The 27500-nt window shown below is 47.2% G+C and overlaps 1 protein-coding gene and 2 long non-coding RNA genes across 4 annotated transcripts in view; 1 reads left to right on the forward strand and 2 right to left on the reverse strand.

Moving 5' to 3' along the window:
- LOC127930647 (uncharacterized) overlaps positions 1 to 798 on the reverse strand; it is a 3005-nt gene extending 2207 nt beyond the window's left edge. The window contains exons 1-2 of one of the 2 annotated variants that reach the window (XR_008138605.1): positions 693 to 798; positions 47 to 239 (exon numbers count right to left, since the gene is read on the reverse strand). This is a non-coding gene — a long non-coding RNA (uncharacterized LOC127930647). The other variant, XR_008138606.1, reaches the window with a different exon arrangement.
- Positions 1 to 27500, forward strand: part of dclk1a (doublecortin-like kinase 1a) — a 258899-nt gene that overhangs the window by 52499 nt on the left and 178900 nt on the right.
- LOC127930645 (uncharacterized) lies at positions 17248 to 18265 on the reverse strand. Its single transcript, XR_008138598.1, has 3 exons — positions 18188 to 18265; positions 17887 to 17972; positions 17248 to 17628 (listed from the first exon to the last, which is right to left on the reverse strand). It is a non-coding gene; the product is annotated as an uncharacterized LOC127930645 (long non-coding RNA).

Below are 27500 nucleotides of genomic sequence, written 5' to 3' on the forward strand. Positions count from 1 at the left end.
ACCACTAGGCTACCCTGCCACCTCTACACTCTAACCACTAGGCTACCTGCCTCCTCTACACTCTAACCACTAGGCTACCTGCCTCCTCTACGCTCTAACCACTAGGCTACCTGCCGCCTCTACGCTCTAACCACTAGGCTACCTGCCGCCTCTACGCTCTAACCACTAGGCTACCTGCCGCCTCTACGCTCTAACCACTAGGCTACCTGCCTCCTCTACACTCTAACCACTAGGCTACCCTGCCACCTCTACACTCTAACCACTAGGCTACCTGCCACCTCTACACTCTAACCACTAGGCTACCTGCCGCCTCTACGCTCTAACCACTAGGCTACCCTGCCACATCTACACTCTAACCACTAGGCTACCTGCCACCTCTACACTCTAACCACTAGGCTACCTGCCTCCTCTACGCTCTAACCACTAGGCTACCTGCCGCCTCTACGCTCTAACCACTAGGCTACCTGCCTCCTCTACACTCTAACCACTAGGCTACCCTGCCACCTCTACGCTCTAACCACTAGGCTACCTGCCTCCTCTACACTCTAACCACTAGGCTACCCTGCCACCTCTACACTCTAACCACTAGGCTACCCTGCCACCTCTACACTCTAACCACTAGGCTACCTGCCTCCTCTACACTCTAACGACTAGACTACCCTGCCACCTCTACACTCTAACCACTAGGCTACCTGCCTCCTCTACGCTCTAACCACTAGGCTACCTGCCGCCTCTACGCTCTAACCACTAGGCTACCTGCCTCCTCTACACTCTAACCACTAGGCTACCCTGCCACCTCTACACTCTAACCACTAGGCTACCTGCCGCCCCAAACATTCACAGTGTAGGTTGGAAAACGAACCCCTTGACTAATGACTTCTCCAAAAGCTAATTGAAGTCAGGAGTCAGCTAGCCTGGATGTTCCTGGATGTTCCACAGCGCTACTGGCAATATATTCTGTGGACAGATGAAACTACAGTTGAGTTGTTTGGAAGGAACTCACAACACTGTGTGTGGAGAAAAAAAGGCACAGCACACCAACATCAAAACCTCATCACAACGGTAAAGTCTGGTGGAGGGAGCATCATGGTTTGGGGCTGCTTTGCTGTGCCAAGTAATATAATAATAATATATAATAATATATGCCATTTAGCAGACGCTTTTATCCAAAGCGACTTACAGTCATGTGTGCATACATTCTACATATGGGTGGTCCCGGGAATCGAACCCACTACCCTGGCGTTACAAGCGCCATGCTCTACCAACTGAGCTACAGAAGGACCACCAAGTCCTGGACAGCTCGCTATTATCGACAGAAAAATGAATTCCTAAATTTATCAAGACATTTTGCAGGACAATGTTTGGCTATCTGTTTGCCAATTGAAGCTCAACAGAAGTTGGGTGATGCAACAGGACAACGACCCAAAACACAGAAGTAAATCAACAACAGAATGGCTTCAACAGAAGAAAATACGCCTTCTGGAGTGGCCCAGTCAGAGTCCTGACCTCAACCCGATTGAGATGCTGTGGCATGACCTCAAGAGAGCAGTTCACACCAGATATCCCAAGAATATTGCTGAACTAAAACAGTTTTGTTAAGAGGAATGGTCCAAAATTCCTCTTGACCGTTGTGAAAGTCTGATCCGCAACATCAGAAAACGTTTGGTTGAGGTTATTGCTGCCAAAGGATGAACGACTTTACAACAACTAGTGCTGCTAACTTCAGAACTATTCCTCTTTACTTCTTTAATTCTCTGTCCCTGAAGTTATCTCTCTCTATTCCCTTCTCCTTCACCTCTCTCTGCCATATAAACTTTCTCTCCCCCCTTCTCTGTCCTCCAAGATGCAGACGTACCTTCACCCTTTTCACATTACTCCTTCAATTACTGAACCAACCATTTTTTTCCCTCCTTCCCAGGTGCCACCCTCCATCCCTTTAACATCTCTTTAACCATCCCTTTAACCATCCCGCCATCCTTTAAAGCTTCTTCGTGATCGGTGTCCCTACCAAGGGACGGTTGAGCTAACGTAGGCTAATGCGATTAGCATGAGGTTGTAAGTAACCAGAGAATTTCCCAGGACATAGATATATCTGATATTGGCAGAAAGCTTAAATTCGTGTTCATCTAACTGCACTGTCCAATTTACACTTAGCTATTACAGTGAAATAATACCATGCTATTGTTTGAGGAGAGTGAACAATTTTGAACATGAAAAGTTATTAAACAAATTAGGTACATTTGGTCAGTCTTGAAACAACATTTTGAACAGAAATGCAATGGTTCATTGGATCAGTCTAAAATTTTGCACATCCACTGATGCCATCTAGTGGCCAGAATCTAAATTGCACCTGGGCTGGAATAATACCTTATGGACTTTGTCTTGCATTTCAAATATGATGTACAAAATAATACTTTCTATTATCTTTTACCAGATCTATTGTGTTATATTCTTCGTTCCTTTCATTCCCTGCATTTCTTTCACATTTCTATAAACTTTAAAGTGTTTCCTTTCAAATGGTTCCAAGAATATGCATATCATTGCTTCAGGTCCTGAGTTACAGGCAGGTAGATTTGTCATTTTAGGCGAAAATTGAAAAAATGGGGCCAATCCTTCACAGGTTTTAAACATCCCTCCATCCTTTAACCTTCCCTTTAACCATCCCCCCATCATTTAACCTTCCCTTTAACCATCCCTCCATCATTTAACCTTCCCTTTAACCATCCCTCCATCCTTTAACCATCCCTTAAACCATCCCTCCATCCTTTAACCATCCCTTTAACCATCCCTCCATCCTTTAACCATCCCTTTAACCATCCCTCCATCCTTTAACCATCCCTTTAACCATCCCTTTAACCATCCCTTTAACCATCCCTTTAACCATCTCTCCATCCTTTAACCATCCCTTTAACCATCCCTCCATCCTTTAACCATCCCTTTAACGTCCCTCCATCCTTTAACCATCCCTTTAACCATCCCTCCATCCTTTAACCATCCCTTTAACCATCCCTCCATCCTTTAACCATCCCTTTAACCATCCCTCCATCCTTTAACCATCCCTTTAACCATCCCTCCATCCTTTAACCATCCCTCCATCCTTTAACCATCCCTTTAACCATCCCTCCATCCTTTAACCATCCCTTTAACCATCCCTCCATCCTTTAACCATCCCTTTAACCATCCCTCCATCCTTTAACCATCCCTCCATCCTTTAACCATCCCTTTAACCATCCCTCCATCCATTAACCATCCCTTTAACCATCCCTTTAACCATCCCTCCATCCTTTAACCATCCCTTTAACCATCCCTTTAACCATCCCTCCATCCCTTAACCATCCCTCCATCCTTTAACCATCCCTCCATCCTTTAACCATCCCTCCATCCATTAACCATCCCTTTAACCATCCCTTTAACATCCCTCCATCCTTTAACCATCCCTTAAACCATCCCTCCATCCTTTAACCATCCCTTAAACCATCCCTCCATCCTTTAACCATCCCTTTAACTATCCCTCCATCCTTTAACCATCCCTTTAACCATCCCTCCATCCATTAACCATCCCTCCATCCTTTAACCATCCCTCCATCCTTTAACCATCCCTTTAACCATCCCTCATCCTTTAACCATCCCTTTAACCATCCCTCCATCCTTTAACCATCCCTTTAACCATCCCTCCATCCTTTAACCATCCCTCCATCCATTAACCATCCCTTTAACCATCCCTTTAACATCCCTCCATCCTTTAACCATCCCTTAAACCATCCCTCCATCCTTTAACCATCCCTTTAACCATCCCTCCATCCTTTAACCATCCCTCCATCCTTTAACCATCCCTTTAACCATCCCTCCATCCTTTAACCATCCCATTAACCATCCCTCCATCCTTTAACCATCCCTCCATCCTTTAACCATCCCTTTAACCATCCCTCCATCCTTTAACCATCCCTCCATCCTTTAACCATCCCTTTAACCATCCCTCCATCCTTTAACCATCCCTCCATCCTTTAACCATCCCTTTAACCATCCCTCCATCCTTTAACCATCCCTTTAACCATCCCTCCATCCTTTAACCATCCCTTTAACCATCCCTCCATCCTTTAACCATCCCTCCATCCTTTAACCATCCCTTTAACCATCCCTCCATCCATTAACCATCCCATTAACCATCCCTTTAACCATCCCTCCATCCTTTAACCATCCCTCCATCCTTTTAACCATCCCTTTAACCATCCCTCCATCCATTAACCATCCCTTTAACCATCCTTTTAACGTCCCTCCATCCTTTAACCATCCTTTTAACCATCCCTCCATTCCTGTTCTCCACATGTTTTTACTTCTCACTCTTAGCTGAGCTTATTGTAACTTGTGAGCCTGATGTGCTGTTCTGTTTCAAACCATTAAGAGTGCTCAGTACTCACTGGGCTGAAAAAACATTTCTGACGGGGTCGTGATCCGGGCCGGTTTGGCCGACTGCTCAGTGACCACCTACTGTGTTTCTCCATACCATTGCTTTTCATCTCTCTCTCTCTCTCTCTCTCTCTCTCTCTCTCTCTCTCTCTCTCTCCCTGTCTCCCTGTCTCCCTGTCTCCCTGTCTCTCTGTCTCTCTCTCTCTCTCTCTCTCTCTCTCTCTCTCTCTCTCTCTCTCTCTCTCTCTCTGTCTCTGTCTCTGTCTCTCTCTCTCTCGCTCTCTCTCTTTCTCTGTCTCTCTCTTTCTCTGTCTCTCTCTCTCTGTCTCTCTCTCTGTCTCTGTCTCTGTCTCTGTCTCTCTTTCTCTCTTCTCTCTCTGTTCACTCTTCTCCTCTCTGTCTCTCTCTTTCTCTCTCTCTGTAGAATATATAAGTAGAGCCACAGTGGATGGCAGTGATTCTGAGCCTTCAGGTTCAGCACCATGGCCATCTGCAGTGAGGCAATAGTCTGGAGAACACACACACACACACGTACACGCACACATGCGCACACACACTGTCGCCTGTCTGAAAGGAATTGTAGAGGAACTCAGCCAGAACAACGAGTTGATGAGAGATGAGGGCCTAAATAAACCTGAGATCTGACAGGCAGACAGAAATAGCAGAGCCAAATTAGCGATGGGTGTGATGGGTGTTGTCACCTGCTGATGCAGATGAGCCGTGGGCGAGATGGAGACCGGCTGTGATAACTAATCACGGTTCTGTCACTGAGAGGAGGTGTGTGTGTGTGTAGTGTGTTCTCAGTTTGTGTGTGTGTGTGTGTGTGTGTGTGTGTGTGTGTGTGTGTGTGTGTGTGTGTGTGTGTGTGTGTGTGTGTGTGTGTGTGTGTGTGTGTGTGTGTGTGTGTGTGTGTGTGTGTGTCTGCGTGAGTGCGCACATGTGTGTATGTAGCAGCTCACATTCCCCGCTCAACTGAGGATCTGTTGTTTTCAGACATCTATTTCCTGTGTTTGAGAGGTGCAAAATCCACTTGTCACTTAAATCCCCCCTGGATTAATTTGCTTTCATTTTTACCCCTGTGACTCTAACTTGTGCCTGACGGTTTTTTTTCACGTTAACGTGATGAAATGTAATGACATGTCAAACACACCCAGGGTCTGAAATGGGCTCGGTGGAATACATTGTCTTTCCGTTGCTCTGCACAACTATACACAGTACCAAGACTGTCCTAAAGCTCTGCACAACTCTACACAGTACCAAGACTGTCCTAAAGCTCTGCACAACTCTACACAGTACCAAGACTGTCCTAAAGCTCTGCACAACTATACACAGTACCAAGACTGTCCTAAAGCTCTGCACAACTCTACACAGTACCAAGACTGTCCTAAAGCTCTGCACAACTATACACATTACCAAGACTGTCCTAAAGCTCTGCACAACTATACACAGTACCAAGACTGTCCTAAAGCTCTGCACAACTATACACAGTACCAAGACTGTCCTAAAGCTCTGCACAACTATACACAGTACCAAGACTGTCCTAAAGCTCTGCACAACTATACACAGTACCAAGACTGTCCTAAAGCTCTGCACAACTATACACAGTACCAAGACTGTCCTAAAGCTCTGCACAACTCTACACAGTACCAAGACTGTCCTAAAGCTCTGCACAACTATACACAGTAACAAGACTGTCCTAAAGCTCTGCACAACTATACACAGTACCAAGACTGTCCTAAAGCTCTGCACAACTATACACAGTACCAAGACTGTCCTAAAGCTCTGCACAACTCTACACAGTACCAAGACTGTCCTAAAGCTCTGCACAACTATACACAGTAACAAGACTGTCCTAAAGCTCTGCACAACTCTACACAGTACCAAGACTGTCCTAAAGCTCTGCACAACTCTACACAGTACCAAGACTGTCCTAAAGCTCTGCACAACTATACACAGTACCAAGACTGTCCTAAAGCTCTGCACAACTCTACACAGTACCAAGACTGTCCTAAAGCTCTGCACAACTCTACACAGTACCAAGACTGTCCTAAAGCTCTGCATCCTCTATACACAGTACCAAGACTGTCCTAAAGCTCTGCACAACTCTCACAGTACCAAGACTGTCCTAAAGCTCTGCACAACTATACACAGTAACAAGACTGTCCTAAAGCTCTGCACAACTCTACACAGTACCAAGACTGTCCTAAAGCTCTGCTATACACAGTACCAAGACTGTCCTAAAGCTCTGCACAACTCTACACAGTACCAAGACTGTCCTAAAGCTCTGCACAACTATACACAGTAACAAGACTGTCCTAAAGCTCTGCCAACTCTCTACCAAGACTGTCCTAAAGCTCTGCACAACTCTACACAGTACCAAGACTGTCCTAAAGCTCTGCACAACTCTACACAGTACCAAGACTGTCCTAAAGCTCTGCACAACTATACACAGTACCAAGACTGTCCTAAAGCTCTGCACAACTCTACACAGTACCAAGACTGTCCTAAAGCTCTGCACAACTATACACATTACCAAGACTGTCCTAAAGCTCTGCACAACTATACACAGTATCAAGACTGTCCTAAAGCTCTGCACAACTCTACACAGTACCAAGACGGTTCTCTCTCCTCTTCTCTCCTCTGTCTCCTCTCTCCTCTTCCTCCTCTCTCATATCTCTCCTCCTCTCTCCTCATCTCTGTCTCCCCATCTCTCATCTCTCTCCTCGTCTCCTCTGACTCATCTGTCTCCTCCTCTCTCATCTCCTCTCTCTCATCCTCTCTCCTCCTCTCTCTCCTCCTCTCTCCTTCTCTCTCTCTCCTCTCTCCTCCTCTCTCCTCCTCTCTCTCTCTCTCCTCTCTCTCTCTCTCTCTCTCTTCTCTCTCTCTCTCCTCCTCTCCTCCTCCTCTCTCTCTCCTTCTCTCTCCTCCTCTCTCCTCCTCCTCTCTCTCCTCCTCTCTCTCCTCCTCTCTCCTCCTCTCTCTCCTCCTCTCTCCCTCTCTCTCTCCTCCTCTCTCTCCCTCTCTCTCTCTCCTCTCTCTCTCCCTCTCTCTCCTTCTCTCTCTCCTCCTCTCTCTCCTCCTCTCTCTCCTCCTCTCTCTCTCCTCTCTCTCCTCCTCTCTCCTCCTCTCTCTCCTTCTCTCTCTCCTCCTCTCTCCTCCTCTCTCTCTCTCCTCCTCTCTCTCCTCCTCTCTCTCCTCTCTCCTCCTCCTCTCTCCTCCTCTCTCTCCTCCTCTCTCTCCTCCTCTCTCTCCTCCTCTCTCCTCCTCTCTCCTCCTCTCTCTCTCCTTCTCTCTCTCCTCCTCTCTCCTCTGTATTCTGTCCTTTAGCTGTCCTTCAGTCAATTTACCTGATTAAATAAGGGTTGAATATACTGTAAATTAAAATATATATTTACTGAGAATGTTAGACTGAGGCTTATGTCAAACACATGGTTAAATATCACAGAATTGTTCCTCTCACTGAACATAACTGCACTCCTTCCTGTAAGTTACAGACTGCCGCAGACAACACAGACACAACTTTGTCTTCCCACCACACACACACTCTCTCTCTCTCTCTCTCTCGTTCTCTCCCTTTCTCTCTTTCTCTCGCTACATCTCTTTCTCTCTCTCACTCTACATCTCTCTTTCTCTTTAGTTCTCCCCCTTTCTCTCTTTCTGTCCTGTTCTCTCTTTCTCTCTATCATTCTCTCTCTATCATTCTCTCTACATCTCTCTCTATCATTCTCTCTCTTTCTCTCTGCATCTCTCTCTATCATTCTCTCTCTTTCTCTCTCTCTCTCTTTCCCTCTTTCTCTCTCATTCTCTCTCTCTCTCTTTCTCTCTCTCTATCATTCTCTCTCTTTCTCTCTTTCTCTCTACATCTCTCTCTATCATTCTCTCTCTTTCTCTCTCTCTTTCCCTCTTTCGCTCTCTCTCTCTCTTTCTCTCTTTCTCTCTACATCTCTCTCTATCTTTCTCTCTCTCTCTCTTTCTCTCTTTCTCTCTACATCTCTCTCTATCATTCTCTCTCTTTCACTCTCTCTTTCTCTCTCTCTCTCTTTCCCTCTTTCTCTCTCATTCTCTCTCTCTTTCCTACTGTCTTTTGTTCCCTGTATCTCTCCCTCACCCCCCCTCTTGGTCTTTTTAAACAATAACAGTAGTGTTTAACCAATTGCAATGTCTACCCAGTCACAGCCCGTTAATTAGGCGTACTGACCTATCACAGCAGAGCAAGTGTTGATCACTGTTATTAAAACATCTACACAGACAACACTCACAACATGGATGTATCTCTGGCTCATAGTGTGTGTGTGTTTCCTGCATGTAAGTGTGTCATCGTGTGTGTGTGTGTGTGTGTGTGTGTGTGTGTGTGTGTGTGTGTGTGTGTGTGTATGTGTGTTTGTGTGTGTGTGTGTGTGTGTGTGTGTGTTTCAGTGTGTTTCAGTGTGTTTCAGTGTGTGTGTGTGTGTGTGTGTGTGTGTGTGTGTTTCAGTGTGTATGTGTGTTTGTGTGTGTGTTGTGTTTCAGTGTGTGTGTGTGTGTGTGTTTCAGTGTGTTTCAGTGTGTTTCAGTGTGTGTGTTTCAGTGTGTGTGTGTGTGTGTGTTTCAGTGTGTTTCTGTGTGTGTGTGTGTGTGTGTGTGTGTGTGTGTGTGTGTGTGTGTGTGTGTGCGTGTGTGTGTGTGTGTGTGTGTGTGTGTGTGTCTGTATCGTGACTTATGTATGTTTCTGTACCTCTCTGTCTGAGCCAGTCTGCTCACTAGACAGCCTGAACTAGATACTATGAGAGTGGAGATTAATTACACTGGACGAAAATAGAAACGCAACACGCAACAATTTCTACCATTTTACTGAGTTACAGTTCATATGAGGAAATCAGTCCATTAAAATACATTCATTAGGCCCTATGGATTTCACATGACTGGGAATACAGATATACATTTCAGTATCACACCAGATACATAAAACCAGTCAGTTTCTGGTGTGACCACCTTTTGCCTCATGCAGCACGTTACATCTCCTTCACATAGAGTTGATCAGGCTGTTGATTGTGGCCTGTGGAATGTTGCCCCACTCCTCTTCAATGGCTGTGCGAAGTTGCAGGATATTGGCGGGAACTGGAACACACCGTTGTACACGTCGATCCAGAGCATCCCAAACATGCTCATTGGGTGAATATGTCTGGTGAGTATGCAGACCATGGAATAACTGGGACATGTTCAGCTTCTAGGAATTGTGTACAGATCCTTGAGACGTGTTGAAACATGAGGTGATGGTGGAGGATGAATGGCACGACAATGGGCCTCAGGATCTCATCACAGTGCCTCTGTGTTTTCCAATTGCCATCAATAAAATGCAATTGTGTTTGTTGTCCGTAGCTTATGCCAAGACATACCACAACCCCACCGCCACCATGGGGCACTCTGTTCACAACGTTGACATCAGCAAACTGCTCACCCACACAATGCTATACTTTTATCAATATATTTGCCTGCATTTACCCCCCCTCACCCCCCAAAAAATTAAACGTTAATTAGCTGCTAATGTGGCTAATTAATGTTTTGTTTTTCATTAAGAAAAAGCCATGATGATCTGGAGGAGAATAAAGGCAATGATCTGGATTAACTCTCTAATATTAGCTACATTTTGTAAATAAATAAATTGCCAACATTTCTTTAAATGGACAATTCTGTGAACTGTCTTGTGCAAGTTTTAAATTGACACAATACCTGTTAGCACAGGTGTCAACTAGAGAGGACCTGCAGGACCTTGCAGGGATTTGTCTACTTTGATGCTAATTAGCATTTTTGAACATTAGAGTAAATAGAGACGAATATATTGATTAAAAGTCAGGGTTACGCCAGGGTAAGCCTCCACAAAACACAGCCTTTATTTAAAGGGTTTCTAAAATCCCCTATGAGAAAAATGAATGATAGAAAAACCATTGGAACTATTTCCCTGTTTGACTGCTCAATTGTATGGGTATTATGACACGTCCACTGTGGGGCTCTATAGAACCTATAGAACATGACACATTGACGTCATGGGTATTATAACACGTCCACTGTGGGGCTCTATAGAACCTTTTCCAGTACACACGACACATTGACGTCATGGGTATTATGACACGTCCACTGTGGGGCTCTATAAAACCTTTTCCAGTACACACGACACATTGACGTCATGGGCATTATGACACGTCCACCGTGGGGCTCTATAGAACCTATAGAACACGACACATTGACGTCATGGGCATTATGACACGTCCACCGTGGGGCTCTATAGAACCTATAGAACACGACACATTGACGTCATGGGCATTATGACACGTCCACCGTGGGGCTCTATAGAACCTATAGAACACGACACATTGACGTCAGGGACAGATGCCTGCGACTCTTGGCTGCAGTAAGAAAGCCAACGCCATCTGCGCCCATTCAACATAGCCTAGATTTACATTTGCATTACTTAAACAGTCGCTAACATTTGGTCTTTGCAAAGTAACTATTTTGGATGCAGCGGTTGTTAGCTAGAATGCTAACGCTCATTTGCCATGTTACTGGCTGTAGTTTTCAAGGATTATTTTACCCCTTTTTCTCCTCAATTGGTAGTTACAGTCTTGTCCCATGCAATTTCCTTACGGACTCGGGACGCGAAGGTCAAGAGCCACTCGTCCTCCAAACCACGACCCTGCTGAGCGGGAGCGTCGCTTAACTCACTTAACCCACCAATGTGTTAGAGGAAACACCGTACAGCTGGCAACTGAAGTCAGCGTGCAAGACGCCCAGCCCACCACAAGGAGTCGCTAGAGTCGCGATGGGACAAGGACATCCGGCAAAAACCCTCCCCTAACCCGGAAAATGCTGGACCAATTGCACGCCGTCTCATGGCTCTCCCGGTCACGGCCGGCTGCAACACAGCCTGGGATCGAACCTATGTCTGTAGTGACGCCTCAAGACCGCTACGCCACACGGGAGGCCCCAAGTTGAAGTGTTTTTTAAAGTATAATGCAGTTGATTTGCGATGATGACACAGACGTTATATTAAGCAGGACATTCATACAAGCCTCAGAAATAAAATATATATATATTATCCAGAAGTAGTGTGAAATGCATCTGAATAGAGGCTTTTTTTCCCCCGTTCTGCCACCAAATTGCATCATCCTCTTGCCGTAATGTTTGTAAACACAGAAAGGTGTCTATTGTCCCCCAGCACAAGGTGCACCTGTGTAATGATCATGCTGTTTAATCAGCTTCTTAATATAATAATATATGCCATTTAGCTGACGCTTTTATCCAAAGCGACTTACAGTCATGTGTGCATACATTCTACGTATGGGTGGTCCCGGGAATCGAACCCACTACCCTGGCGTTACAAGCGCCATGCTCTACCAACTGAGCCACAGAAGGACCACTTCTTGATATGCCACACCTGTCAGGTGGATGGATTATCTTGGCAAAGGAGAAATGCTCACCAACAGGGATGTAAACACATTTGTGCACAACATTTTAGAGAAATAAGCTTTTTTTTGTGTATGTAAATTATCTGGGATTTTTAAAAATCTCAGTTCATGAAACATGGGAGCAGTAGTTTTACATGTTGCGTTCAGTGTAATATATGCATGGCTAGGACTGAGTTTGTGATTAATATTTCCAGAGGTGGACTGAGATAACGGAGTGTGTCGTGCACTGATTTCCACTGTGCACTTTGCATGGTGTTCACAACCACCCAAGTCTGTATCAGAAGAGTTAGCAAACAGTGTCCCAGTGTGGTGTAGACTGGAAGTACATCTCAGCCCAATCAATGCTGTGATATTTAGATGCAGTTTAGGGTTTCTCCTCTAGATGGAGCAGTTATAGCAGGAATAGAGCGTCCATCTCAGAGATTGAACAACTGTCGAGAATCACAAACAAAAATGAACATCTGCCAAATGCCGGTAGATTTTTTGCATTGGTGAGTAAAATGCAAGATTTTTACTCCCATTTGGAAATAAACATTGTTAGAAGTCAAGTCAAGTATGATCACATTTATAGCTAAATACATGCTGAAGTAGCTGTTTTCAAAGTGTTTCTGTCGTTTCTCTAAAAAGTAATGGGCTAAAAACAACCACATTTTGGTTAACTGGTAACCCAGCGCTGGTTAAATAGTGGACAGAACACGCTGGGTTATTTGGACCTATTCAGTTGGGTTGTGTGAATACCCAAATATGGGTTCATTTATCCATCAATTGGGTATTTTTTACTCTCTTGCTGGGTTAGCAGCTGGATCTTCTTTAATGTCATCCTTAGATTAGTTTTTTAGAAGGCTTTCAGTTAGATATTATTGGCCACCTGTGAGAGTGAATGTCATTCGTGTTCATCATGTTAAGTTTACATACCGCATATTTACATTTCTTATTTTGATAACATTTTAGACATTCTAATATTTGTATTTATTATAGATCCCCATTAGTTCCTGTCAAGGCAGCAGCTACTCTTCCTGGGGTTTATTATAGATCCCCATTAGTTCCTGCCAAGGCAGCAGCTACTCTTCCTGGGGTTTATTATAGATCCCCATTAGTTCCTGCCAAGACAGTAGCTACTCTTCCTGGGGTTTATTATAGATCCCCATTAGTTCCTGTCAAGGCAGCAGCTACTCTTCCTGGGGTTTATTATGGATCCCCATTAGTTCCTGTCAAGGCAGCAGCTACTCTTCCTGGGGTTTATTATAGATCCCCATTAGTTCCTGCCAAGGCAGCAGCTACTCTTCCTGGGGTTTATTATAGATCCCCATTAGTTCCTGCCAAGACAGCAGCTACTCTTCCTGGGGTTTATTATAGATCCCCATTAGTTCCTGCCAAGGCAGCAGCTACTCTTCCTGGGGTTTATTATAGATCCCCATTAGTTCCTGTCAAGGCAGCAGCTACTCTTCCTGGGGTTTATTATGGATCCCCATTAGTTCCTGTCAAGGCAGCAGCTACTCTTCCTGGGGTTTATTATAGATCCCCATTAGTTCCTGCCAAGGCAGCAGCTACTCTTCCTGGGGTTTATTATGGATCCCCATTAGTTCCTGCCAAGGCAGCAGCTACTCTTCCTGGGGTTTATTATAGATCCCCATTAGTTCCTGCCAAGGCAGCAGCTACTCTTCCTGGGGTTTATTATGGATCCCCATTAGTTCCTGCCAAGGCAGCAGCTACTCTTCCTGGGGTTTATTATAGATCCCCATTAGTTCCTGCCAAGGCAGCAGCTACTCTTCCTGGGGTCCAGCAACATTGTACTCCAACAATGGGATTTATATGGACTTTCAGAGAAATCACTTCTGTAAGCCTCATTGAAGCTGCAAAAATGTAAATGTTTGACCTTAACATGCACCAATAACCCAGCACAAATATCCCAGCATCACTCAGCACTCAGCAGCAATAACCCAGCACCAATAACCCAGCATCAATAACCCAGCATCAATAACCCAGCACCAATAACCCAGCACCAATAACCCAGCACCAATAACCCAGCACCAATAACCCAGCACCAATAACCCAGCACCAATAACCCAGCACCAATAACCCAGCACCAATAACCCAGCACCAATAACCCAGCACCAATAACCCAGCACCAATAACCCAGCACCAATCACCCAGCACCAATAACCCAGCACCAATAACCCAGCACCAATAACCCAGCACCAATAACCCAGCATCAATAACCCAGCACCAATAACCCAGCATCAATAACCCAGCATCAATAACCCAGCACCAATAACCCAGCATCAATAACCCAGCACCAATAACCCAGCACCAATAACCCAGCACCAATAACCCAGCACCAATAACCCAGCCAATAACCATCAATCACCCAGCACCAATCAAGCACCAATCACCCAGCATCAATCACCCAGCACCAATAACCCAGCACCAATAAACCAGCACCAATAACCCAGCACCAATAACCCAGCACCAATAACCCAGCACAAATATCCCAGCATCAATCACCCAGCACCAATAACCCAGCACAAATATCCCAGCATCAATCACCCAGCACCAATAACCCAGCACCAATAACCCAGCACCAATAACCCAGCACCAATAACCCAGCACAAATATCCCAGCATCAATAACCCAGCACAAATATCCCAGCATCAATCACCCAGCACAAATATCCCAGCATCAATAACCCAGCACCAATAACCCAGCATCAATCACCCAGCACAAATATCCCAGCACCAATAACCCAGCACAAATATCCCAGCATCAATCACCCAGCACCAATAACCCAGCACCAATAACCCAGCATCAATAACCCAGCACCAATAACCCAGCACCAATAACCCAGCACAAATATCCCAGCATCAATCACCCAGCACCAATAACCCAGCACCAATAACCCAGCACCAATAACCCAGCACCAATAACCCAGCACAAATATCCCAGCATCAATCACCCAGCACCAATAACCCAGCACCAATAACCCAGCACAAATATCCCAGCATCAATAACCCAGCACAAATATCCCAGCATCAATCACCCAGCACAAATATCCCAGCATCAATCACCCAGCACAAATATCCCAGCATCAATCACCCAGCACAAATATCCCAGCATCAATCACCCAGCACAAATATCCCAGCACCAATAACCCAGCACTCAGCAGCAATAACCCAATATCGCAATAACTTTCACTCCCACAGCTTTGGGATACTTTAAAGGTGTGAGGGGTGAGAGGAAGGGAGTGATTTGGGATTCAGCCTGCGGTTAATTTATTTAGCTGCGACTCCTGTCCTATGTTTTCTGTGTGCTGTCAGATGCACCTCAGATTCTCTCCTCTTGTTGGAGCAGCCAGAGAGAGAACAGAGCATGCTTCTCAGATATACATCAACTGTTTCACTATGCTGCGACTCCTGTCTCTGTCTGTCTCTGTCTCTCTGTCTGTCTCTGTCTCTCTGTCTGTCTCTGTTTCTCTGTCTGTCTCTGTTTCTCTGTCTGTCTCTTTCTCTCTGTCTCTGTCCCTCGGTCTCTGTCCCTCTCTCTGTCTCTGATACAGCCTGTCCCTCTCTCTCTCTGTTTCTCTCTCTGTCTCTCTGTCTCTTTGTCTCTGTCTCTCTATCCCTATCTCTGTCTCTTTGTCTCTATCTCTCTGTCCCTCTCTCTCTCTCTCTCTCTCTCTGTCTCTCTGTCAATTCAATTCAATTCAAATGACTTCATTGACACTGCAAGTATACATAAAAAAAAATTGGTGCGACCAACAGCAATAACAACAATAGTAGTAGTGGAAATGTGATTACCATTAACAACAACTACAACAGCAATATTAGAATAACAATACATTAAGGCAATGGTAGTAGACCAGTGTCAACATGACTGAGAAGACACATGACCTGGTAGTAGACCAGTGTCAACATGACTGAGAAGACACATGACCTGGTAGTAGACCAGTGTCAACATGACTGAGAAGACACATGACCTGGTAGTAGATCAGTGTCAACATGACTGAGAAGACACATGACCTGGTAGTAGACCAGTGTCAACATGACTGAGAAGACACATGACATGGTAGTAGCCCAGTGTCAACATGACTGAGCAGACACATGACCTGGTAATAGACCAGTGTCAACATGACTGAGAAGACACATGACCTGGTAGTAGACCAGTGTCAACATGACTGAGAAGACACATGACATGGTAGTAGCCCAGTGTCAACATGACTGAGAAGACACATGACATGGTAGTAGACCAGTGTCAACATGACTGAGAAGACACATGACCTGGTAGTAGACCAGTGTCAACGTGACTGAGAAGACACATGACCTGGTAGTAGACCAGTGTCAACATGACTGAGAAGACACATGACATGGTAGTAGCCCAGTGTCAACATGACTGAGAAGACACATGACATGGTAGTAGACCAGTGTCAACATGACTGAGAAGACACATGACCTGGTAGTAGACCAGTGTCAACATGACTGAGAAGACACATGACCTGGTAGTAGACCAGTGTCAACGTGACTGAGAAGACACATGACATGGTAGTAGACCAGTGTCAACGTGACTGAGAAGACACATGACCTGGTAGTAGATCAGTGTCAACATGACTGAGAAGACACATGACCTGGTAGTAGATCAGTGTCAACATGACTGAGAAGACACATGACCTGGTAGTAGATCAGTGTCAACATGACTGAGAAGACACATGACCTGGTAGTAGACCAGTGTCAACGTGACTGAGAAGACACATGACATGGTAGTAGCCCAGTGTCAACATGACTGAGCAGACACATGACCTGGTAATAGACCAGTGTCAACATGACTGAGAAGACACATGACCTGGTAGTAGACCAGTGTCAACATGACTGAGAAGACACATGACATGGTAGTAGCCCAGTGTCAACATGACTGAGAAGACACATGACATGGTAGTAGACCAGTGTCAACATGACTGAGAAGACACATGACCTGGTAGTAGACCAGTGTCAACATGACTGAGAAGACACATGACATGGTAGTAGCCCAGTGTCAACATGACTGAGAAGACACATGACATGGTAGTAGCCCAGTGTCAACATGACTGAGAAGACACATGACATGGTAGTAGACCAGTGTCAACATGACTGAGAAGACACATGACCTGGTAGTAGACCAGTGTCAACATGACTGAGAAGACACATGACCTGGTAGTAGACCAGTGTCAACATGACTGAGAAGACACATGACCTGGTAGTAGACCAGTGTCAACATGACTGAGAAGACACATGACATGGTAGTAGACCAGTGTCAATGTGACTGAGCAGACACATGACCTGGTAGTAGACCAGTGTCAACATGACTGAGAAGACACATGACCTGGTAGTAGCCCAGTGTCAACATGACTGAGAAGACACATGACATGGTAGTAGACCAGTGTCAACGTGACTGAGAAGACACATGACATGGTAGTAGACCAGTGTCAACATGACTGAGAAGACACATGACATGGTAGTAGCCCAGTGTCAACATGACTGAGAAGACACATGACATGGTAGTAGACCAGTGTCAACATGACTGAGAAGACACATGACCTGGTAGTAGACCAGTGTCAACATGACTGAGAAGACACATGACCTGGTAGTAGACCAGTGTCAACATGACTGAGAAGACACATGACCTGGTAGTAGACCAGTGTCAACATGACTGAGAAGACACATGACCTGGTAGTAGACCAGTGTCAACATGACTGAGAAGACACATGACCTGGTAGTAGACCAGTGTCAACATGACTGAGAAGACACATGACCTGGTAGTAGACCAGTGTCAATGTGACTGAGAAGACACATGACCTGGTAGTAGACCAGTGTCAACATGACTGAGAAGACACATTACATGGTAGTAGCCCAGTGTCAACATGACTGAGAAGACACATGACATGGTAGTAGACCAGTGTCAACGTGACTGAGAAGACACATGACCTGGTAGTAGACCAGTGTCAACATGACTGAGAAGACACATGACATGGTAGTAGCCCAGTGTCAACATGACTGAGAAGACACATGACCTGGTAGTAGACCAGTGTCAACATGACTGAGAAGACACATGACCTGGTAGTAGACCAGTGTCAACATGACTGAGAAGACACATGACCTGGTAGTAGACCAGTCTCAACCCGACTGAGAAGACACATGACCTGGTAGTAGACCAGTCTCAACATGACTGAGAAGACACATGACCTGGTAGTAGACCAGTGTCAACCTGACTGAGAAGACACATGACCTGGTAGTAGACCAGTCTCAACCCGACTGAGAAGACACATGACCTGGTAGTAGACCAGTGTCAACTTGACTGAGAAGACACATGACCTGGTAGTAGACCAGTGTCAACATGACTGAGAAGACACATGACCTGGTATGAAAGACAAAACAAAACAAGATGGGAAATATTATTATCGACATTGCTTTGCACTTTTCACTCGCTGTCCCTCAGGTTGTGTCCCTCAGGTTGTGTCCCTCAGGTTGTGCCCCTCACGTTGTGCCCCTCAGGTTGTGTCCCTCAGGTTGTGTCCCTCAGGTTGTGTCCCTCAGGTTGTGTCCCTCAGGTTGTACCCCTCAGGTTGTGTCCCTCAGGTTGTGTCCCTCAGGTTGTTTCCCTCAGGTTGTGTCCCTCAGGTTGTGTCCTCAGGTTGTGTCCTCAGGTTGTGTCCCTCAGGTTGTGTCCCTCAGGTTGTGTCCCTCAGGTTGTGTCCCTCAGGTTGTGTCCCTCAGGTTGTGTCCCTCAGGTTGTGTCCCTCAGGTTGTTTCCCTCAGGTTGTGTCCCTCAGGTTGTGTCCCTCAGGTTGTGTCCCTCAGGTTGTGTCCCTCAGGTTGTGTCCCTCAGGTTGTGTCCCTCAGGTTGTGTCCCTCAGGTTGTGTCCCTCAGGTTGTGTCCCTCAGGTTGTGTCCCTCAGGTTGTGTCAGGTTGTGTCCCTCAGGTTGTTGTGTCCCTCAGGTTGTGTCCCTCAGGTTGTGTCCCTGTGTCCCTCAGGTTGTGTCCCTCAGGTTGTGCCCATTTTGGCTTTTCCCTCAAATTGTTTGTGTGTCCCTCAGGATGTGTCCTCAGGTTGTATAATTTTGGAAGGTTGTATTCTCTTAGGTCTGAGGTTTGTCACAGGTGTAATAGGAAATGTGCCCTCAGGTCTCTACCTCTCCCCTGGAGCAGAGTTGTGTCCCTCACAGCCTGTCCTCTTGGGCCCTCCAGGTTTGTCCCTCAGGTTGTGTCCGGTCTCTATAGCCAGGTTGTGTCCTCTCTGGGCAGCCAGGTTTGTCCCTGTGTCCCTCAGACCCTCAGGTTGTGCACATTTTGGCTTTTCAAATTCTTTGTATTGAATTATAATTTTGCCAGCCTGTTCTCTTGGGCAGCCAGGTTTGTCACAGTGTAATAGAAATGCAGCTCACTCGGTCTCTATGAGCACAGCCTGTCCTCTCTGGGCAGCCAGGTTTGTCTGTGACGACCGGTCTCTATAGCCAGCCTGTCCTCTCTGGGCAGCCAGGTTTGTCTGTGACGACCGGTCTCTATAGCCAGACTGTCCTCTCTGGGCAGCCAGGTTTGTCTGTGACGACAGGTCTCTATAGCCAGCCTGTCCTCTCTGGGCAGCCAGGTTTGTCTGTGACGACAGGTCTCTATAGCCAGACTGTCCTCTCTGGGCAGCCAGGTTTGTCTGTGACGACCGGTCTCTATAGCCAGACTGTCCTCTCTGGGCAGCCAGGTTTGTCTGTGATGACCGGTCTCTATAGCCAGCCTGTCCTCTCTGGGCAGCCAGGTTTGTCTGTGACGACCGGTCTCTATAGCCAGACTGTCCTCTCTGGGCAGCCAGGTTTGTCTGTGACGACCGGTCTCTATAGCCAGCCTGTCCTCTCTGGGCATCCAGGTTTGTCTGTGACGACCGGTCTCTATAGCCAGCCTGTCCTCTCTGGGCAGCCAGGTTTGTCTGTGACGACCGGTCTCTATAGCCAGCCTGTCCTCTCTGGGCAGCCAGGTTTGTCTGTGACGACCGGTCTCTATAGCCAGCCTGTCCTCTCTGGGCATCCAGGTTTGTCTGTGACGACCGGTCTCTATAGCCAGCCTGTCCTCTCTGGGCAGCCAGGTTTGTCTGTGACGACCGGTCTCTATAGCCAGCCTGTCCTCTCTGGGCAGCCAGGTTTGTCTGTGACGACCGGTCTCTATAGCCAGCCTTTTCCTCTCTGGGCAGCCAGGTTTGTCTGTGACGACCGGTCTCTATAGCCAGCCTGTCCTCTCTGGGCAGCCAGGTTTGTCTGTGACGACCGGTCTCTATAGCCAGCCTGTCCTCTCTGGGCAGCCAGGTTTGTCTGTGACGACCGGTCTCTATAGCCAGCCTTTTCCTCTCTGGGCAGCCAGGTTTGTCTGTGACGACCGGTCTCTATAGCCAGCCTGTCCTCTCTGGGCAGCCAGGTTTGTCTGTGACGACCGGTCTCTATAGCCAGACTGTGCTCTCTGGGCAGCCAGGTTTGTCTGTGACGACCGGTCTCTATAGCCAGACTGTCCTCTCTGGGCAGCCAGGTTTGTCTGTGACGACCGGTCTCTATAGCCAGACTGTGCTCACTGAGTCTGTACCTAGTCAGTGTTTTCCTCAGTTTTCTATCAGTCACAGCGATCAGATAGTCTGCCACCATGTACTGTCTGTTGAGAGACAAATAGCATTGACATTTACTTTGGTTGTTTGTGGTGTCCTTCCAATCGGTGATATATTTTTATTTTTGCTTTGTGATGATTTGGTTGGGCCAGATGGTCTGTGTGATGCCTTGAGTCTCTATGGGGTTGGTTTGGGTTAGTGAACTGAGTCTCAGAACCAGCTGGCTGAGGGGACTCTTCTCTTGTTTCATTTCTTGACATTACAGAGCTGTGTGATGGAATGTTTTGGGGTCACTTGTTTTTAGATGGTTGTAAAATGTGATATCTCTTTTTTTCTATTAGAATGAGGAGGAGGTATTGACCCAATTCTGCTCTACATGCGTTATTTGGAGTTTTTCTTTGCACAATACAGTCTTGAAAAATTCTGCATGGAGTATTTCGATTGGATGTTTGTCCCATTTGGTGAATTCATTTTTAGAGAGTGGACCCCATACTTTAATGTTAAATAGAGCAATTGGTTCTATAACCGATTGGAACATTTAGAACCAGATTCTAATTGGAATTTCCTTTTAATAGCATAGAATGCTCTTCTTGCTTTGTCTCTCAGCTCGATCACAGCCATGTGAAAGCTACCTGTGTTGCTGATATTTAGTCCTAGATACGTGTAGTTTTTGGTGTGTTCCAATAGAACTGTGTCCAAATAGAATTTAGATTTCTCATCCTGAATTCCAGAACTTTTTTGGAATATCATTATAATTCTTTGGGGCGGAGTTAACGGTCTGAGCCCAGATCTGACAGAACCTGTGGTTAACGGTCAGAGCCCAGATCTGACAGAACCTGTGGTTAACGGTCAGAGCCCATGTCTGATAGAACCTGTGGTTAACGGTCAGAGCCCAGATCTGACAGAACCTGTGGTTAACGGTCAGAGCCCAGATCTGACAGAACCTGTGGTTAACGGTCAGAGCCCAGATCTGACAGAACCTGTGGTTAACGGTCAGAGCCCAGGTCTGACAGAACCTGAGGTTAACGGTCAGAGCCCAGGTCTGACAGAACCTGTGATTAATGTTCAGAGCCCGTTAAGCCCTGTCAGTGATTAACTGACAGAACCTGTGCAGATTATCTAGGTGCTGCAGTAACTCCTCCTTAGTGGGAGACATTAGCATCAGGTAATCTGCATACAGCAGACCCTCCTTAGTGGGAGACAGCAGACCCTCTTTAGTGGGAGACATTAGCATCAGGTCATCTGCGTACAGCAGACCCTCCTTAGTGGGAGACAGCAGCACCAGGTCATCTGCATACAGCAGACCCTCCTTAGTGGGAGACAGCAGACCCTCCTTAGTGGGAGACAGCAGACCCTCCTTAGTGGGAGACAGCAGACCCTCCTTAGTGGGAGACAGCAGACCCTCCTTAGTGGGAGACAGCAGACCCTCCTTAGTGGGAGACTGCAGACCCTCCTCAGTGGAAGACAGCAGACCCTCCTTAGTGGGAGACAGCAGACCCTCCTCAGTGGGAGACAGCAGACCCTCCTTAGTGGGAGACAGCAGACCCTCCTTAGTGGGAGACAGCAGACCCTCCTTAGTGGGAGACAGCAGACCCTCCTCAGTGGGAGACAGCAGACCCTCCTTAGTGGGAGACAGCAGACCCTCCTTAGTGGGAGACAGCAGACCCTCCTCAGTGGAAGACAGCAGACCCTCCTTAGTGGGAGACAGCAGACCCTCCTCAGTGGAAGACAGCAGCCCCTCCTCAGTGGGAGACAGCAGACCCTCCTTAGTGGGAGACAGCAGACCCTCCTCAGTGGGAGACAGCAGACCCTCCTCAGTGGGAGACAGCAGACCCTCCTTAGTGGGAGACAGTAGACCCTCCTTAGTGGGAGACAGTAGCACCAGGTCATCTGCATACAGCAGACCCTCCTCAGTGGGAGACAGCAGACCCTCCTTAGTGGGAGACAGCAGACCCTCCTTAGTGGGAGACAGTAGCACCAGGTCATCTGCGTACAGCAGACACTTGATTTCAGTGTTGTGTAGGATGATACCAGGTGCTGCCGATTCTTCTAATGTTTTTGCCAATTCATTAATGTAGATGTGAAATAGTGTTGGACTTATTGGGCAGCCCTGTTTCACTCCACGTCCCTGAGAGAAGAAGTCTGTTTGCTTGTTGCCAATTTTAACCACACATTTGTTTTTAGTGTACATTGATTTAATAACATCATGTGTTTTCCCTCCAATACCACTTTCTATTAGTTTATTAAAAAAAGTGAAACATTTTAAAATTGAATTGAATTAAAAAAAGTATTGAAGTCTACAAAACACGACTAAGATTTTGTGGAGGGTGGACATGTAGTCTGTTGTACAATAATTGGAAAAAAAATCCAATCTGGCTTCTGCTTAGGATGTTGTGATCATCAAGTAAATGACGGACGTAGTCAGCTATTTATGATACTGCAGAGAATTTTCCCCAAGTTGCTGTTAAACACAAAGAAATAGAAAACATAGAAAATCAGAACATAGAATGCCCACCCAAATCACACCCTGACCAAACCAAAATAGAGACATTAGAAGGCTCTCTAAGGTCAGGGCGTGACATCCATCCTGCTGATTTCTAATGTGCTGTTCCTTTTCTGTTCTTAGGGTGTGTTTGTATTGCTTCAGTGTTTCCCCATATTGAAGGTATATATTTTTATTGTCTGGTTCTCTATTTTTTTTATTAGATATATTTCTCAATGACTTCTTTAGATTTTTGCAATCATTATCTAACCATTTTTCATTTTTTGTTATTTCTGGTTTGCTCTTATGCTTCTTTATATTAGCCAAGGAGGCTAATTTGTTAAATATAAAGTTTATGTTATAAACGGCCAAATGTCCACCTTCGTTGCTCTAGGAGAATGTTAAGGCTAAAAAGTTGTCCAGGAGAGATTGTATTTTTTGGGCTACTTATTGCTTTTTGGTAGATGTCTGTACTGTTTGCACTCCATCTATAGGCCTGTTTTGTACCATGTCATTTATTGGGCCGTGATGCTTCATGGTTGGGTTCCGCTCTTCTCAGATACACTGTGATTTTACTGTGGTCTGAGAGAGGTGTTAGTGGGCTGACTGTGAAGGCTCCGAGAGAGGTGTTAGTGGGCTGACTGTGAAGGCTCTGAGAGAGATGTTAGTGGGCTGACTGTGAAGGCTCTGAGAGAGGTGTTAGTGGGCTGACTGTGAAGGCTCTGAGAGAGGTGTTAGTGGGCTGACTGTGAAGGCTCTGAGAGAGGTGTTAGTGGGCTGACTGTGAAGGCTCTGAGAGAGGTGTTAGTGGGCTGACTGTGAAGGCTCTGAGAGAGGTGTTAGTGGGCTGACTGTGAAGGCTCTGAGAGAGGTGTTAGTGGGCTGACTGTGAAGGCTCCGAGAGAGGTGTTAGTGGGCTGACTGTGAAGGCTCTGAGAGAGGTGTTAGTGGGCTGACTTTGAAGGCTCTGAGAGAGGTGTTAGTGGGCTGACTGTGAAGGCTCTGTGAGAGGTGTTCGTGGGCTGACTGTGAAGGCTCTGAGAGAGGTGTTAGTGGGCTGACTGTGAAGGCTCGGAGAGAGGTGTTAGTGGACTGACTGTGAAGGCTCTGAGAGAGGTGTTATAGTGGGCTGACTGTGAAGGCTCCGAGAGAGGTGTTAGTGGGCTGACTGTGAAGGCTCTGAGAGAGGTGTTAGTGGGCTGACTTTGAAGGCTCTGAGAGAGGTGTTAGTGGGCTGACTGAAGTCTCTGAGAGAGGTGTTCGTGGGCTGACTGTGAAGGCTCTGAGAGAGGTGTTAGTGGGCTGACTGTGAAGGCTCTGAGAGAGGTGTTAGTGGGCTGACTGTGAAGGCTCTGAGAGAGGTGTTAGTGGGCTGACTATGAAGGCTCAGAGAGACTCTGGGTTTAGGTCGGTGAGGAAATAGTCTACAGTACTACTGCCAAGGGATGAGCTGTAGGTGTACCTACCAAAAGAGTCCCCTCTCAGCCTACCATTGACTATGTACAGACCCAGTGTTTGACAGAGCTTCACGAGCTGTACTCCATTTTGTTTTTCACTTTGTCATAGTTGTTTATGTGTGTGTGTGTGTGTGGGGGGGGGGTTGTTGCTTCCTGGCAGGTGTTTATCCCCATGACTGTTAATAGTGTCTTGTTCTTCTGCTGTTCTAGCATTCAGGTCTCCACAGACCAGTACGTTGCCTTGGGCCTGAAAGTGACTAATTTCTCCCTCTAGAATGGAGAAACTCTCTTCATTGAAGTAGGGTGACTCTGAGGGGGAATGTATGTGGCACAGAGGAAGACGTTTTAATCTGTCAAGATAGCCTCCTTGTTGATTTTTAACCAGATAAAGAATTCTCCTGTTGTGATCAATTCGATTGAATTAATCAGTTCAGATTTATACCATATTAGCATTCCCCCTGTCTCTGCCCTGTCCTGAGTATCTGCCCTGTCCTGAGTCACTGCCCTGAGTCTCTGCCCTGTCCTGAGTCTCTGCCCTGTCCTGAGTCTCTGCCCTGTCCTGAGTCTCTGCCCTGTCCTGAGTCTCTGCCCTGTGTCTCTGCCCTGTCCTGAGTCTCTGCCCTGTCCTGAGTCTCTGCCCTGTGTCTCTGCCCTGTCCTGAGTCTCTGCCCTGTCCTGAGTCTCTGCCCTGTCCTGAGTCTCTGCCCTGTCCTGAGTCTCTGCCCTGTCCTGAGTCTCTGCCCTGTCCTGAGTCACTGCCCTGTGTCTCTGCCCTGTCCTGAGTCTCTGCCCTGTCCTGAGTCACTGCCCTGTCCTGAGTCTCTGCCCTGTCCTGAGTCTCTTCCCTGTCCTGAGTCTCTGCCCTGTCCTGAGTCTCTTCCCTGTCCTGAGTCTCTTCCCTGTCCTGAGTCTCTGCCCTGTCCTGAGTCTCTGCCCTGTCCTGAGTCTTTGCCCTGTCCTGAGTCTCTGCCCTGTCCTGAGTCTCTTCCCTGTCCTGAGTCTCTTCCCTGTCCTGAGTCTCTTCCCTGTCCTGAGTCTCTGCCCTGTCCTGAGTCTCTGCCCTGTCCTGAGTCTCTTGCCCTGTCCTGAGTCTCTTCTCTGTCCTGAGTCTCTGCCCTGTCCTGAGTCTCTTCCCTGTCCTGAGTCTCTGCCCTGTCCTGAGTCTCTGCCCTGTCCTGAGTCTCTGCCCTGTCCTGAGTCTCTGCCCTGTCCTGAGTCTCTGCCCTGTCCTGAGTCTCTGCCCTGTCCTGAGTCTCTGCCCTGTCCTGAGTCTCTGCCCTGTCCTGAGTCTCTTCCCTGTCCTGAGTCTCTTCCCTGTCCTGAGTCTCTGCCCTGTCCTGAGTCTCTGCCCTGTCCTGAGTCTCTGCCCTGTCCTGAGTCTCTGCCCTGTCCTGAGTCTCTGCCCTGTCCTGAGTCTCTTCCCTGTCCTGAGTCTCTTCCCTGTCCTGAGTCTCTGCCCTGTCCTGAGTCTCTGCCCTGTCCTGAGTCTCTTCCCTGTCCTGAGTCTCTTCCCTGTCCTGAGTCTCTGCCCTGTCCTGAGTCTCTTCCCTGTCCTGAGTCTCTGCCCTGTCCTGATTAACTGCCCTGTCCTGAGTCTCTGCCCTGTCCTGAGTCTCTGCCCTGTCCTGAGTCTCTGCCCTGTCCTGAGTCTCTGCCCTGTCCTGAGTCTCTTCCCTGTCCTGAGTCTCTTCCCTGTCCTGAGTCTCTGCCCTGTCCTGAGTCTCTTCCCTGTCCTGAGTCTCTTCCCTGTCCTGAGTCTCTGCCCTGTCCTGAGTCTCTGCCCTGTCCTGAGTCTCTGCCCTGTCCTGAGTCTCTGCCCTGTCCTGAGTCTCTGCCCTGTCCTGAGTCTCTGCCCTGTCCTGAGTCTCTGCCCTGTCCTGAGTCTCTTCCCTGTCCTGAGTCTCTGCCCTGTCCTGAGTCTCTTCCCTGTCCTGAGTCTCTTCCCTGTCCTGAGTCTCTTCCCTGTCCTGAGTCTCTTCCCTGTCCTGAGTCTCTGCCCTGTCCTGAGTCTCTGCCCTGTCCTGATTAACTGCCCTGTCCTGAGTCTCTGCCCTGTCCTGAGTCTCTGCCCTGTCCTGAGTCTCTGCCCTGTCCTGAGTCTCTTCCCTGTCCTGAGTCTCTGCCCTGTCCTGAGTCTCTGCCCTGTCCTGAGTCTCTTCCCTGTCCTGAGTCTCTGCCCTGTCCTGAGTCTCTGCCCTGTCCTGAGTCTCTGCCCTGTCCTGAGTCTCTGCCCTGTCCTGAGTCTCTGCCCTGTCCTGAGTCTCTTCCCTGTCCTGAGTCTCTGCCCTGTCCTGAGTCTCTGCCCTGTCCTGAGTCTCTTCCCTGTCCTGAGTCTCTGCCCTGTCCTGAGTCTCTGCCCTGTCCTGAGTCTCTGCCCTGTCCTGAGTCTCTGCCCTGTCCTGAGTCTCTGCCCTGTCCTGAGTCTCTGCCCTGTCCTGAGTCTCTTCCCTGTCCTGAGTCTCTGCTGGGTTTCTGCTCTTTAGTCCAAAAGCAGAGGACTTCAATCCTTGTAAATTCCAACATGCAACGTAAAAATATTTCATAACTGATTTTTCTTAACCTTCAAAATGAGACAAACACTCACAATCCAACAAGAACTATTAAATTAGGATTTATTTAGCAATTAACATAAACGGTTATTATGCAAACGTGATTTGTTTATCATTTGAAGATAGCACTTGTGTCATACCATTTGGGTGGATGTAGTGTGAGGATGGTGGAGTTCTTGTGCTCATGTTACCGTGACCCTCGGTCTATCACATGTGAGCATCCATGACCCTCTGCCTATCACATCTGAGCATCCATGACCCTCTGCCTATCACATGTGAGCGGGGGGGCAGTTGCTCAGCTCACAGCCTGTGTGTAGCTCTGCCTGGCTCCTCCTGGTGTGGGTCTGTGGTGGGGGGTGGTAGTTGAGTTGGGGAAGATTGTGGAGGCCTTCTCAATCACGCCTGCCTCTCTGTCTCTGTCTCTGTACATTCAATTTCAATTTACGAGCTTTATTGGCATACGGAAACACTTGTTACCATTGCCACAGCAAGTGAAATAGGTAATAAACTAAAGTGAAATAAACAATACAAAATTAACAGTAAACATTACACTCACAG

This window comes from Oncorhynchus keta, chromosome 6, assembly GCF_023373465.1.
Source record: "Oncorhynchus keta strain PuntledgeMale-10-30-2019 chromosome 6, Oket_V2, whole genome shotgun sequence".
NCBI classification, from domain to species: Eukaryota; Metazoa; Chordata; class Actinopteri; order Salmoniformes; family Salmonidae; genus Oncorhynchus; species Oncorhynchus keta.